This window comes from Bufo gargarizans, unplaced genomic scaffold (genome assembly GCF_014858855.1).
Source record: "Bufo gargarizans isolate SCDJY-AF-19 unplaced genomic scaffold, ASM1485885v1 original_scaffold_843_pilon, whole genome shotgun sequence".
NCBI classification, from domain to species: Eukaryota; Metazoa; Chordata; class Amphibia; order Anura; family Bufonidae; genus Bufo; species Bufo gargarizans.
In genome coordinates, this window is record NW_025334724.1 from 25,445 (window position 1) to 41,730 (window position 16,286).

General features: G+C 44.8%; 1 long non-coding RNA gene across 1 annotated transcript; it reads left to right on the top strand.

Annotated features, from left to right (window-relative positions):
• The first annotated feature begins 6,619 nt into the window (after positions 1-6,619).
• LOC122924137 lies at positions 6,620-15,049 on the top strand. The gene is made up of 3 exons (XR_006387373.1): positions 6,620-6,752; positions 11,861-11,977; positions 13,540-15,049. It is a non-coding gene; the product is annotated as an uncharacterized LOC122924137 (long non-coding RNA).
• The last annotated feature ends 1,237 nt before the right edge of the window (positions 15,050-16,286 follow it).

Consider the following 16,286-nt stretch of genomic DNA (forward strand, 5'->3'; position numbering starts at 1 on the left):
GGAATGCTCTCAGTAGCCCGTCTACCAACGTGTGCTTGTACTCGCGCATCTTCCTAGCACGCTCCAGTGCAGTGTCTTTGTACCGTGGATCCAGCAGGGTGGCAACCCAGTAGTCGGCACACGTTTAAATGTGGGCAACTCTGCTGTCGTTGCGCAGGCACTGCAGCATGTAGTCGCTCATGTGTGCCAGGCTGCCCAGAGGTAAGGACAAGCTGTCCTCTGTGGGAGGCGTATCGTCATCGTCCTGCATTTCCCCCCAGCCACGCACCAGTGATTGGCCCGAGCTGCGTTGGGTGCCACCCCGCTGTGACCATGCTTCATCCTCATCCTCCTCCACCTCCTCCTCATCCTCCTCGTCTTCCAGTAGTGGGCCGTGGCTGGCCACATTTGTACCTGGCCTCTGCTGTTGCATAAAACCTCCCTCTGAGTCACTTAGAAGAGACTGGCCTGAAAGTGCTAAAAATGACCCCTCTTCCTCCTCCTCCTGGGCCACCTCCTCTTCCATCATCGCCCTAAGTGTTTTCTCAAGGAGACATTGAAGTGGTATTGTAACGCTGATAACGGCGTCATCGCCACTAGCCATGTTGGTGGAGTACTAGAAACAGCGCAACAGGGTACACAGGTCTCGCATGGAGGCCCAGTCATTGGTGGTGAAGTGGTGCTGTTCCGCAGTGCGACTGACCCGTGCGTGCTGCAGCTGAAACTCCACTATGGCTGGCTGCTGCTCGCACAGTCTGTCCAGCATGTGCAAGGTGGAGTTCCACCTGGTGGGCACGTTGCATATGAGGCGGTGAGCGGGAAGGCCGAAGTTACGCTGTAGCGCAGACAGGCGAGCAGCGGGCCCGCACTTTATGCAGCAGCTCTGACATGTCGGGGTGGTTGTGAATGAACTTCTGCACCACCAAATTCAGCACATGCGCCAGGCAAGGGATGTGCGTCAAACCGGCTATTCCCAGAGCTGCAACGAGATTTCGCCCAATATCGTACACCACCAGGCCGGGCTTGAGGCTCACCGGCAGCAACCACTCGTCGGTCTGTTGTTCTATACCCCGCCACAACTCCTGTGCGGTGTGGGGCCTGTCCCCCAAACATATGAGTTTCAGAATAGCCTGCTGATGTTTACCCCGGGCTGTGCTGATGTTGGTGTTGAAGGTGTGTGGCTGACTGGATGAGCAGGTGGAAGAAGAGGAGGAAGAAGCTGAGTAGGAGGAGGTGGCAACAGGAGGCAAAGACTGTTGCCCTGCGATCCTTGGCGGCAGAAGGACGTGCGCCAAACAACTCTCCGCCTGGGGCCCAGCCGCCACTACATTTACCCAGTGTGCAGTTAGGGAGATATAGCGTCCCTGGCCGTGCTTACTGGTCCACGTGTCTGTGGTTATGTGGACCTTGCCACAGATGGCGTTGCGCAGTGCACACTTGATTTTATGGGATACTTGGTTGTGCAGGGAAGGCACGGCTCTCTTGGAGAAGTAGTGGCGGCTGGGAACAACATTCTGTGGGACAGCAAGCAACATGAGCTGTTTGAAGCTGTCTGTGTCCACCAGCCTAAATGACAGCATTTCATAGGCCAGTAGTTTAGAAATGCTGGCATTCAGGGCCAGGGATCGAGGGTGGCTAGGTGGGAATTTACGCTTTCTCTCAAATGTTTGTGAGATGGAGAGCTGAACGCTGGCATGTGACATGGTTGAGATGCTTGGTGACGCAGGTGGTGGTGTTGGTGGTACATCCCATGTTTGCTGGGCGGCAGTTGCCAACGTTCCTCCAGAAGCGGAGGAAGAGGACGAGGCGGCGGCAGCAGAAGAAGAGGCCGAGGCGGCAGCAGCAGAAGAGGCCGAGGCGGCAGCAGCAGAAGAGGCCGAGGCGGCAGCAGCAGAAGAGGTAGCAGGGGGAGCCTGAGTGAGTTCCTTGTTTTTAAGGTGTTTACTCCACTGCAGTTCATGCTTTGCATGCAGGTGCCTGGTCATGCAGGTTGTGCTAAGGTTAAGAACGTTAATGCCTCGCTTCAGGCTCTGATGGCACAGCGTGCAAACCACTCGGGTCTTGTCGTCAGCACATTGTTTGAAGAAGTGCCATGCCAGGGAACTCCTTGAAGCTGCCTTTGGGGTGCTCGGTCCCAGATGGCGGCGGTCAGTAGCAGGCGGAGTCTCTTGGCGGCGGGTGTTCTGCTTTTGCCCACTGCTCCCTCTTTTGCTAAGCTGTTGGCTCGGTCTCACCACTGCCTCTTCCTCCGAACTGTGAAAGTCAGTGGCACGACCTTCATTCCATGTGGGGTCTAGGACCTCATCGTCCCCTGCATCGTCTTCCACCCAGTCTTGATCCCTGACCTCCTGTTCAGTCTGCACACTGCAGAAAGACGCAGCAGTTGGCACCTGTGTTTTGTCATCATCAGAGACGTGCTGAGGGGGTATTCCCATGTCCTCATCATCAGGAAACATAAGTGGTTGTGCGTCAGTGTATTCTATGTCTTCCACCGCTGGGGAAGGGCTAGGTGGATGCCCTTGGGAAACCCTGCCAGCGGAGTCTTCAAACAGCATGAGAGACTGCTGCATAATTTGAGGCTCAGACAGTTTCCCTGGTATGCATGGGGGTGATGTGACAGACTGATGGGCTTGGTTTTCAGGCGCCATCTGTGCGCTTTCTGCAGAAGACTGGGTGAGAGATAATGTGAACGTGCGGGATCCACTGTCGGCCACCCAATTGACTAATGCCTGTACCTGCTCAGGCCTTACCATCCTTAGAACGGCATTGGGCCCCACCAAATATCGCTGTAAATTATGGCGGCTACTGGGACCTGAGGTAGTTGGTACACTAGGACGTGTGGCTGTGGCAGAATGGCCACGTCCTCTCCCAGCACCAGAGGTCCACTAACACCACCACGACCATGTCCGCATCCGCGTCCCTTACTAGATGTTTTCCTCATTGTTACCGTTCACCACAATAACAAAAATATTATTTGGCCCAATCTATTGAATTCAAATTCAGGCCTTTTTTTACAGACACCTAACACTATATGGCTATCTATTTAGGTACCGTATTACACTAATACAGGCACAGCAGTAACGACAGATTTAGCTGAATATAAATTTGAGGCCTAGTATTTAGGCGCTGGATGACAGGTATACGTTTACGGACAGAATTAGACTTGGAAATGCACGGTAGCGTGTGAAGTTATTGTGGATGACCCTATCAGCATCTTGAATCTAATATACCCTTTTAGGGATAGATTTAAAGTAGGTCTGATACAGCAGAAATCACTAAATTAGGAAATTGCTAAATTGGGAATTGTATTTCAACCCAGAACAAAAACTGTGCTTTGACGGACACTACATAACTTGACCAGCCACAGCAATAACCACAGATTTAGATTGATGTAAATTTGAGGCCTAGTATTTAGGCGCTGGGTGAAAGGTATACGTTTACAGACAGAATGAGACTTGGAAATGCACTGTAGCGTGTGTGTAAAGTTATTGAGAATGACCCTATCTGCACCTTGAATCTTATATACCCTTTTAATGAATAGATTTAAAGTAGCCCTGATAAAGCAGAAACCACTAATTTAGGAAATTGCTTAGTTGGGAATTGTATTTCAACCCTGAACAAAAATATATACTTTGCCAGACAGCAGACAGTATTACAATTGGCTGGCCACAGCTGAAACACCAGATTTAGGGTACTGCTATTTTGGCAATTGTATTTCACCCCTCAATAAAATAGCAAGCACAGCCAAGCCCCTGATGTAGGATATAGCCAAAAAATAACCACAGTATTGATGGTTAAATGCACTTGGTGTGACAGCTTGACCCTGATGTAGGATATAGCCAAAAAACAACCACACTATTGAGGGTTAAATGCACTTGGTGACAGGCTCAGCTTGCCCCTGATGTAGTATATGGCCAAAAAATAACCACACTATTGATGGTTAAATGCACTTGGTGTGACAACTTGATCCTGATGTAGGATATAGCCAAAAAACAACCACACTATTGAGGGTTAAATGCACTTGGTGACAGGCTCAGCTTGCCCTTGATGTAGTATATGGCCAAAAAATAACCACACTATTGATGGTTAAATGCACTTGGTGTGACAGCTTGACCCTGATGTAGGATATAGCCAAAAAACAACCACACTATTGAGGGTTAAATGCACTTGGTAACAGGCTCAGCTTGCCCCTGATGTAGTATATGGCCAAAAAATAACCACACTATTGATGGTTAAATGCACTTGGTGTGACAGCTTGACCGATGTAGGATATAGCCAAAAAACAACCACACTATTGAGGGTTAAATGCACTTGGTGACAGGCTCAGCTTGCCCTTGATGTAGTATATGGCCAAAAATTAACCACACTATTGATGGTTAAATGCACTTGATGTGACAGCTTGACCCTGATGTAGGATATAGCCAAAAAACAACCACACTATTGAGGGTTAAATGCACTTGGTAACAGGCTCAGCTTGCCCCTGATGTAGTATATGGCCAAAAAATAACCACACTATTGATGTTTAAATGCACTTGGTGTAACAGCTTGACCGATGTAGGATATAGCCAAAAAACAACCACACTATTGAGGGTTAAATGCACTTGGTGACAGCTTGTGCTGGCGCACCACAAGACACAAGATGGCCGCCGATCACCCCAGAAAAAAGTGAATGAAAAACGCTCTGGGCAGCCTAAAAACAGTGAGCAATTGAATAGCAGCAGTTCAATGATCCACAGCTGCAGATCGATCACTGAATGAAGTCTTTTGGAGGAGTTAGGCTAGGTCTACACGACGACATTTGTCGCGCAACATTTTGTTGCACTAATGTCGCGCGACAATTTTTATAATGGCAGTCTATGGTGTCGCACTGCAACATGCGACATGCTGCGACTGCGACTCGACAGTCGCAGAAAATCCATTCGAGATGGATTTTTCTGCGACTGTTGCGTCGCAGTCGCAGCATGTCGCATGTTGCAGTGCGACACCATAGACTGCCATTATAAAAATTGTCGCGCGACATTAGTGCAACAAAATGTTGCGCTACAAATGTTGCGCCCTATTTGTCGCGCGACTTTTTGTCGCGCAACAAATGTCGTTGTGTAGACCTAGCCTTAATCACTGCCTAATCTCACCCTAACGTCGCAGCTGCAACCTCTCCCTACAATGATCAGAGCAGAGTGACGTGCGGCGCTACGTGATTTCAGCTTAAATAGAGGATGGGTCACATGCTGCACTGGTCAATCACAGCAATGCCAATAGTAGGCATGGCTGTGACGGCCTCTTGGGGCAAGTAGTATGACGCTTGTTGATTGGCTGCTTTGCAGCCTTTCAAAAAGCGCCAAGAAAGCGGCGAACACCGAACCCGAACTTTTACGAAGCCTTGATTTTTGGAGGATCCACGGACATGAAAAATTTTTAAAAAATCTAAGTCAAGTTTGCCATTAAAATGATAGGAAAAAACAGACACGGATCACGGACGCGGATGACAATCTTGTGTGCATCCGTAACTTGACTTAGATTTTTTTTTCATTTTTCATGTCTGTGGATCCTCCAAAAATCAAGGATTCGTAAAAGTCCAGGTTCGGTTCGTTGTTCGCCGCTTTCTTGGCGCTTTTTGAAAGGCTGCAAAGCAGCCAATCAACACTAGTAACTGAAATGGTGACTTTTTTAACCTCAACAGGCATTTTTATGACCCTCTCGCCAGGTTTCCATAAAAGGAGTGGGGCACATTTATCATTATTTACACCATAAACTAGCACATGGACTGCCAGAGTAGAAACATAGAATGTGTCGGCAGATAAGAACCATTTGGCCCATCTAGTCTTCCCAATATATCTGAATACTATGAATAGCCCCGGCCCTATCTTATATGAAGGATAGCCTTATGCCTATCCCATGCATGCTTAAACTTCTTCACTGTATTTGCAGCTGCCACTTATGCAGGAAGGCTATTCCATGCATCCACTACTCTCTCAGTAAAGTAATACTTCCTTATATTACTTTTAAACCTTTGCCCCCCTAATTTAAAATTGTGTCCTCTTGTGGTAGTTTTTCTTCTTTTAAATATGCTCTCCTCCTTTACCGAGTTGATTCCCTTTATGTATTTAAAAGTTTCTATCATATCCCCTCTGTCTCTGCTTTCTTCCAAGCTATAGTAGGCATTTCATTTATGACAAGGCCAGCACCTCATCATAAATGCCTTCTCCAGTAGTGCAGGCCTGGTCAGGACCAGCACACTGGTCTTGAAAAAACATGACTATTGTATAATAAGAAATGAGTCCAACTTAGAATGTTGCACCGAAGATTCGCCTGGTGTTAAAAGGTGGACATTAACTTCAAGCGTAGAGATTCAAAACACAGGGAGATTTATCAGACTAGTAGGATGACAGGCCGAACTGGATGGACAAATGTCTTTTTCGGCCTTATGTACTATGTTACTATGTTAGTGTAAAGAAATCTAGCTTACTTCCCTACAACAACCAATCAGATTCCACTTTTTATTTTTCAGAGCTTCTTTGTAAATTGAAAAGGATCAATCTGACTGGTTGCTATAGGCAACTAAGCCAGTTTTTCTTTGCGCCAGTCTTGACAAATGTCCCTCATTAACGGTTTCTTATTATTTTTTTCTTATATAGGTTAATGGTTCCATGGTTCTCAACATCATAAACTCATTCATCAGCTTCATTGGATTAATACTGGCTTCCTTAGATATGTACATAGTTACGGAACAATGTCATCAACATTTTCGGTCTGAAATAAGATGTGCAGCATTTGTAAGTATATTAATAATACATGTAATGATACAGGGTTCCCTCTAGTTACAATATTAATGGTTATTTGAATCATCATTGCAAAGACCATTACTCTATGGAACACTAGTGTTTTTTACACGGAGCCATAACATTTTTTATTTTTCCATTCACATAGTCGTATAAGGGCTTGTTTTTTCGGGATAAGTTGTACTTTTTACTGCCACTATTTAATATGGGATACAATGTAGTGAGAAAAAAATTCCAAATGGGGTGAAATTGGAAAAAAATACTCAATTAAGCCACAGTTTTATGGGTTTTATCCCTACGCCGTTTTCTATGCGGAAAAACTGACCTGTGTCCTTCATTCTCTGGATCAGTACGATAACAACAATACCACATATGTCTACTAGCTATTTTGGGGGCTCATTTTTTGGTGGAAGATCTGTAGTTTTTATTGATATCATTTTAGAGTGTGTGTGACTTTTTAATCACATTTTATTCAATTGATTTTGGTAAGAGAAGCAATGAAAAATGGTGAATCAGCCATTTTGATACTTTTTCCGTTACACCATTCACCATATGGGATAAATATTTTAATATTAGTTTTTTATTCTTGGGAAAGGGTGGTGAATTGATTAGAACTAATGACTGGCATCCCCAATCACCGCACAGTTGTAACCCAGAAGTGCACATTTACGGGGTTTTTGGTATTTAGATGTTTTTCTGTATTTAGGCTTAAATGACTGCAATTGGCATTATTGCCAGCCACTGACTTTACCCATAGACCTCTGCTGTTTCAAACAGCAGAGACCTGCTGGCAATGTTGCCAGCTGCACACATGGGCGGGGCACCATGTTTAAAGACCCTCCCAGCACTGTGCATGTACAGCACTGGGAGCCTAAGGGTTAAAGACAGGCTTTTCAAACACGCCAGTCTTTTTTTTTTTTTTTTTTACTCCTAAACAAAGGTGAGCTTAATAAATGTGCCCCATGGAGTTATCCTCACCTGGTGTCCAAAGGAGCAAATTTGCACAGGTCATGGCTGGTACTGCAGACATGACCACCCTAAACTACAGTTCAGGCAAGCCACACAATATAAACAGGCAGACAGAGGTAACCAAACTCACTTTGACTTTACTGCAAAGAGGTGCACTAACTTAGGCTACTTTCACACTAGCATTTTTTGTGGATCCATCATGGATCTGCAAAAACGCTTCAGTTACAATAATACAACCGCACGCATTCGTCATGAACGGATCCGGTTGTATTATGTCTTCTATAGCCATGACGGATCAGTCTTGAACTCCGTTGAAAGTCAATGGGGGACGGATCCGTTTTCTATTGTGCCAGATTGTCAGAGAAAACAGATCCGTCCCCATTGACTTACATTGTGTGCCAGGACGGATACATTTGGCTCCGCTTTGCAGGCAGCGTTTTGGTGTCCACCCCCAGAGCAGAATCGTGACTGAACGGAGGCAAACTGCTGCATTCTTTTCCATTAAGAATGCATTAGGGGAAAACTGATCCGTTTTGGACCGCTTTTGAGAGCCCTGAACAGATCTCACAAGTGGAAAGCCAAAATGCCAGTGTGAAAGTAGCCTTACAGGTTGTTGCTACCAAACAGCAGCAGTTTAATATAGCTCCACAAATAAAGGACAAAATAACCTAACATTATCTTACAAATTTGATGGCAGCTTTTCGCCGATGGTTGGAGACCAGTAATCCAGACACAGAGTTTATTTACTCTGGTACCAGCTGCTTTCTGCCTCAGCCTCCAAAACCTACGCACCATACTAACAGGCTTGCTTTTTTGGCTAAACTGTTACTTTAGAGATGACCCCACAACAGGGACTGTGTTGTGGACCAAATGTGCAGTGCATGACCAAGATGTTGCTTCTCAGTCTCCTGTCACAGTAGCTACAGCATACGTCACACATAGATAGGCAAGATACGATCCATTTGATCTGCTCCCTACAGCAGCTACACCTACAGTGGTGTCACTTCTACAGCTCTCTTGGAGCCCCCCTCAATTTAAAGTGGAACACTGGCTATAAATTGTGCATTGTTAAAATATTATATAAAACCCGATTAACCTTTAGTAAACTACACATAGTCAACAACATTATTTTTTATGGTGGTTACTACCACCTCCTACAAACTCATCCTGCAACAAGAATATCAGACATGTAATACCATAATGTGCTGTAGAGTGGTTCTACTAGAGTAGACAATCAATGCAAGCACTTCAATATGCAAGTGTTTCAACAGAATGAAAGTCAGGCCGGACTGGAGCGCAGCGGTGGGGGAGGACGCGCATGAAGAGGCCTGGCGGTGAAGGACAGGTCGGGAAAGGGTTAGTTGTTGGTGGGGGCGGGATAGGAGTAGAGGCGCGAGTTGCCAGGGCGTCGGGGGGCGTGGCCAGAGCGGGGACGGAGGAAGAAGGCGGAAGTCGGGACAGTGCGGCCAGGGGAGCGAAACGCCCACCCACCCGACCCTATTGGATGTGGAAGTAGGGGAGTGGTGGTGTGTTATATGTCGCGGCAGTCGTGGAGGCGGGGGAGGTCCTTGAAGTGGAGGAATATGGTGGTACCTGAGGATGGGAGGGCCCCGCGGGAGGGGCTGGACTCTCATCGAGGAGCTGGTAGGAACTAATTACGCGTCCATCAGTTGCTGCCTCCGAGCTGGGTTCAACGGCTGGGGGCAAGATGGAGATGCAGGTGTTCCAGCGTTTATGGAGTTATTGGGGCTTCTAGGACCTCCCTCGTCATTGGTTAATTTATTGTTATATATTTTGTATTTATTCAATAAACGGCTGCTGTGGCCGATTAAATCCAAGCAGTGGTGTGGTGTGTTTATTTCCTGGGTTAGGGTGTGGGGTTGGGGGTAAGATGATGGTTGAGTTAGTGGGACTGAACAAATAGCCAGTGCCCTCTTCATGTGTGTACTGATCAGGAGGCTGTTTCAGCCGATCAAATGTATTGCAAATCAGTGTCATCAGTGTCTGTGGCATTGTATGTTAAATGTACTGTAGTTTCAAGTTACAGTGGCCCAGGAAAAACATTTTATGCTGAAAATATTGTCAACTGAGGTCACTATTTACTTGAACTACAAATTCAATCGTTTTCAGATGGATGATTGTTCAGCCGGCAGCTATCTTATCCCACTTCCCCATACACATTCATGTTTGATTTGACCAAACATGTGCAGTGACCTGGAACGGGTTCGCTGACGCCACTTATAGTGCAGTGGCCGGGTCAGGTGGATAATATATCCTGTATTTGTCGTGACGCCAATTGCAGTGTGCACAGGGTATTATCCCAGGGCCCTTCCAAGGTGTTATTACGCACGTCCCAGATTAAGAATGCCAGAGTGGTGTAATGGCTTATAATGTCTCTGTAGGATAGTGATAATTGTGTCGCGGTGTCTCCTACCTGGGTACGGCTGGACTCCTGGCTCACTTGCAATACATTTGAGTGTAGTGATAGAAGGAGTAATAGAGGGATTTTGCAAAAGAAATTATGTCCAGACCTTTAGATGAAGTTAAAACTTTTCTTTACTTGAGGCAACTTTTATCCAAACAGTATACAGCTTTGGTCTCTTGGTCCCAGCAGGTTTTGGCAATCATCGGCAGGAATGAGTGCTTCTGCTTTAAATGTGGAGCTTGCAGGATAAAATGTCTGCTTGGTAGCTCTGTAACTATGGCAGGATTAGCTTCTGCACTTATCTGTACTTCTGCTGTATAGGGACAGATTGCTGAGGAGGAATAGGCTTCTCCTAGGTCTCTGGATTTATTTCACAGATGCTTTCTCAGGGGATGCTTTCTTCCTGGAACTCTGGAGGTTGTCTGTAGTTTCTGCTTTCCTCATCCAGCTGAGCTGAAGGTGCTCAAGCTAGGTATATGGCCAAGTCTCAGCCGAGACTAGGTCCTTGCTGTCATCCCAATGCAGAGGAGCTCCATACAAACACACCGTACCCCTAGCAGGGGGTGGGCTACACTCCTCTCTAACTTCCTTCTTCACCCATGCTGCAGGATGTGGTACCAGCCCACCTCTCCACAGAGAGAGAGCTAAGCTGGAATAATCCATTCCAGCTTAGATACACTAAACTGTAAGCTTGTACCTGCCAATGTGTTGCTGCCACCTACTGGTAACCAGGCAAATTACATGAACAATTGATTTTAATATGGTTTTGTATGCACATTTGTGGAGGACATAATATAAATTATATATGATGACAGTATAAAGGCTTTTAGAAGATAGTAGCGAGGTAGAGGCGTGTAGTAACACAATTCTGGGGTGTTACACATGCATGTATATTCAATGCAGGGAGCAAAAAAAGCCACTGCCGGACACTTCTGGCGGTGGCTTATTCCCCAGGAAAACAAAAGGATTGGGCCAAAATAATCCAATTGGTCAGATGCTCCCTTGAGGAACATCTACTATGTTGTCTGGCAACTTATTTTGAGTTACTAATATCCTTCTTTCCCCCTACACATTAGACTGTTGGACAAGCCTCCCATTCTGAGAGGGTTTGGCCGACAACAATTAGTTTAGGAACCACTATAATCATGGGATAATATAGAATCCAGAAGACCCTATAGCAAAAATAAAATGCTCCCCTTTTCCCTCTGAATAAGCAGCATAACTCTCTTGGAGATTCTTAACCCTCCTTTAGTAACCTTGCAGATGGAAAATGCTTATAGCATGTTCTAAATACAATGGGGCATATTTATGAAACAGTTTAACAGCTAAGCTATCTTTTTTGCCCATAGCAGCAAATCAAAACATAACTTTCATTTTGTATTCTGCTTTTGAAAAATGAAAGCTATGATTGCTTCCTAAGGGAAGCAAAGGCAGAGGTAATTACATAGAGAAATCTGCCCCAAATGGATGGACTCTGTGTGGGGTCTGAGGGATATGTATGACATACTGATTTTCACAATCCCCACAGGCTTTGCATAATGCAGTCTATAAAATGTGCCTTTTATTTCTATGAAGTGCCTCAACAGTCTATGCACCTTTGTTCTTTTTTTTTCTATTGTTGTCATATTTAAAAATGATGTGTTGAAGAACACCTAAAATATGTTATATTCATCAATTTTTTTCCCCATCAAATTAATTATGCTTTCAGGGGGGAATGGCAACTGCTTCTATTCTTCTGGTCAGTGATTTCCTCTTGCTGTTGATTTTCATATATTCTGCTGTCCTTGGAGGGCGCTCTATGAAACATGTGCCAAGTATTCCTCAGGTAAAGCATGCTCAGATTTCATGTGATATTTAACTCATTGATTCAACAACCAAAATGGCAGCACAGGGATCTGAACTCCGCTGCAGAGGAACCACCTGGCAGCTTTCTTTGGGATTAGTCTCTTTTCAAGTGACTGGTGGACCACAGGGGTCAAGAGACATCAAAGGATCAGTCAAAATGTAGTCATGGACAAGCCAAGGTCAGGACAGGCACCTCAGGGTCTGAATGGGGATCAGTCAGAGGTCATGTCAGGCAGCAAAGGGTCAAATCCCATAAACAGGAAGAAGTCAGTACAGAGGCAGATGAAACTGCACACCATTGCAGAATACTAGCAAAATAGAATCTGTTGATCCCATAAGGTTAGTCAGCCTTTGGCTGGGAAGAATAGGGTGCACTTGCTTTCCCTTTATGAGCCAATAGGAGCATGCCCTTGCACAGGCAGAGAGTGACCTTGCTGGCAAAAAGCAGGCTGCTGCTTGTGTGGTGGGATGGAGTTACTCCAGTGGCTAAGCTAGCCATGAAGGAGGAGAAAGAGAGCCCAGTGGGTCTAGACCTCTGGAACCCAGGAGCATTGGAGCAGGTGAGCAGAGGGGTGGTGGCGACAAGCAGCCACAATAAAAATATTTAATATAATAATGAAGATGGGGTCTCAGAAAGACCAGGTAAAAGCTCCATTTAGGAAGCCTGAAGAATTTTTGGAAGATGGCTTCAAACAGCAGACAACCTAAGGCCTCATGCACATGACCATTGTGTGCATCCGCGTTCGTTCCGTCATTTTTCACAGTTTAGCGGAGGTCCCATTCATTTCTATGGAGCTGTGAAAAAAATCTGATAGTCCTCCGTTTTTTCTCCACGTCTGTGATCCGTGATTCCAGTCCGTCAAAAAAATATAACCTGTTCTATTCTTGTCAGTGGAAAATGGAGGACGGACCCATTGAAGTCAATGGGTCCGTCAAAAAAAAAAACGGATGCACAACTGGTATGTCATCCGTGTCCGCTTTTTTTCTACAAGACCTTGGTGCAATAAAATTACACTTTTCATTAACCTTCCTTTTTTCCCCCCTGTCAGACAAAAAATAAGGAAGACACAAGGAAACACAACTGAAGCAAAATCGGACACGGACCACTGAAGCCAAACCACTGACAGTGAAAAAACATGTTGTGTGCATGAGGCCTAAGTTGGAGTTGACTTTGAAGCCAATTACTAACAAAAATTACAATGCTATTAAAAGTGGATTGATAAATATTCTGTATAGCCAGAATGTGGTGGTTCCTAAGAAGCATTTCTGCTGGTGGGCCTTAAGATGCCCATACACCTTAAATAGCTGTCGGCCAAATGCTTTATCAGCTATTTTTCACAACTCCTCCATACAATATAGCCTGATTCTTCCCACCAGCTGGTCCCACCAAAATCACTGGGTTTGGCTAAACTTTATTGAATGTATATGGGAGTCTTTAGAAACCTCAGTCTGACACTGGCACGAGCAGTGGAATTTTTATGACATGCATCTTTCGCTATCCTACATTTCAGTTATAATTAAATTCATTTTTATCATTTTCAGGCATGTTAGGCATCAGGAGTGTGATATCTTCAATCAACCAGAGCTTAAATGGTCTAGATGGTCCAAGGGTTGTACCGATTACAGAAAACCTACCTGCATAAGAATACATTGTATTGTACCCAAAGCTAATTGCTAAAAATAGGATCAAATTTACAAGACATCACTGAAAAAGGCCACACAAGTGATATACAAGGGCAGGTTAAAATACCAGTTACCAGTTGGTTGTAGACAAGCCACAATGCAGAAGGATACATAGACGCTTGTCTATACTTAGTATCCTGAATGCATAAGGTGCCAACATGTAGTGCACCATGTTGGCTACCAACCTATTACTCATGTCCATACTATTAGATCACAAGAACGTTCTGCGAGATGAAATTATTGTCCTCATTATTAACTTATCTACAATGTTATATTACGTTAATTTAAATAACTCTTGAATATACACTAGAACAATTCCCAGAAGGAAACATGGTAGGCAATTACCCAGCCAATACTAGATACATAGTCCCAATTCACACTGCACTAGATAAGGGTTGATAAATTTGTCAAGGATGTTGCACATTTCTCACTTCTCCTCTCTGAGAGGATCCACACCATTTTCTCTATAACTGTTTACCAGGCTTAAAGATGAGGCTTCCATACTGAACTCTGATGGGCTACAACATATAAAGGGGCTTTCCAGGCTCCTGATATTGATAACCTATTTTCAGGAAAGATCATTACTATTGGATTGGTGAGGGTCCGACACTCCACATCCACACTGATCAGCTGAATGGGAGATGACCTGCTATGACCCATCATGGCCACTAGACTGTCTACACCAGGGATGCTCATCCTGCGGTCCTTCAGCTGTTGCAAAACTACAACTCCCAGCATGCCCTAATAGCTGTAGGCTGGCCAGGCATACTGGGAGGTGTAGTTTTGCAACAGCTGGAGGGCTGCAGGTTGGGCATCCCTGGTCTACACAGTCTGCTTCTTGCTCCACTCAAGATCTAGTTCCAGCACCGTGAACAGCTGATCTGCGGGAGTGCAGGGTGTCAGACCCTCACCAATTGGATAGTAATGACCTTTCCTGATTATAGATCATCAATATCAGGAACCTGAAAAACTCCTTTAATAATTGTCTACACGGTCCTCCTTCCTGTCAACTACCGTGATGAGATAAAATGTTCAAACCACCTAAGATCCTCACCCCTGGCCACAGTGCAACCATCAACAGGGCAGGTGGGTGGGCAGATCACTGCCTACGAATATCTTGCTTAAATCAGGTACAGACCCCTTCCTAAACAGATTTCCCGGACCAACAGTTCCCACCTCTCTTCTTGTAGGCCCCTCCTGCTGAGCTGACTTCTGCCTCCCCGCTCTTTCTCCTCCATACTATTTCTGCCTTAGGGTACTTTCACACTAGCGTTTTTCTTTTCCGGCATAGAGTTCCGTCACAGGAGCTCTATACCGGAAAATAACTGATCAGTTTTATCCCCATGCATTCTGAATGGAGAGCAATTCACAAATGCTTTCAGACACATCCAGATCGGCGGATCCGGCAGGCAGTTCTGACGATGGAACTGCTTGCCGGATCACCCTACCGCAAGTGTGAATATACTGCACATCTGGGATTACACGTGCATAAGTGACTGTCACATTTAGGACAGAAATACAGCTTTTTTGTTAGGGTGAAAAAACCCTCTAATATACTGCACATCTGGGATTAGACAAGCATAAGTGACTGTCACATTTAGGACAGAAATACAGTTTTTTGGTTAGGGTGAAAAAACCCTCTAATATACTGCACATCTGGGATTACACATGCATAAGTGACTGTCACATGCAGGACAGAAATATGGCTTTGGCATACTGGGGTGAAAAAAGCCTCTCATATACTGCACATCTGGGATTACACGCGCATAAGTGATTGTCACATTTAGGACAGAAATACAGCTTTTTGGTTAGGGTGAAAAACCCTCTGATATATACTGCACATCTCTGTTTACACGTGCATAAGTGATTGTCAAATTAAGGCCAGAAATCCTGCTTTGGCTTACTGGGGTGAAAAAAACCCTCTGATATACTGCACATCTCTGATTACACATGCATAAGTGATTGTCACATTAAGACAAGAAATCCTGCTTTGGCTTACTGGGGTGAAAAAACCCTCTGATATACTGCACATCTGTGATTACACATGCATAAGTGATTGTCACATTAAGACAAGAAATCCTGCTTTGGCTTACTGGGGTGAAAAAACCCTCAGATATACTGCACATCTGTGATTACACATGCATAAGTGATTGTCACATTAAGACCAGAAATACGCCTTTTTGGTTACTGGGGTGAAAAAAAGCCTCTAATATACTGCACATCTCTGATTACACATGCATAAGTGATTGTCACATTAAGACCAGAAATATGCCTTTTTGGTTACTGGGGTAAAAAAAAAAGCCTCTAATATACTGCACATCTCTGATTACACATGCATAAGTGATTGTCACATTAAGACCAGAAATACGCCTTTTTGGTTACTGGGGTAAAAAAAAAAAGCCTCTAATATACTGCACATCTCTGATTACACATGCATAAATGATTGTCACATTAAGGCCAGAAATACAGCTTTTTTCTTACTGGGGTGAAAAAACCCTCTGATATACTGCACATCTGTGATTACACGTGCATAAGTGATTGTCACATTAAGGCCAGAAATCTTGCTTTGGCTTACTGGGGTGAAAAAAGCCTCTAATATATTGCAC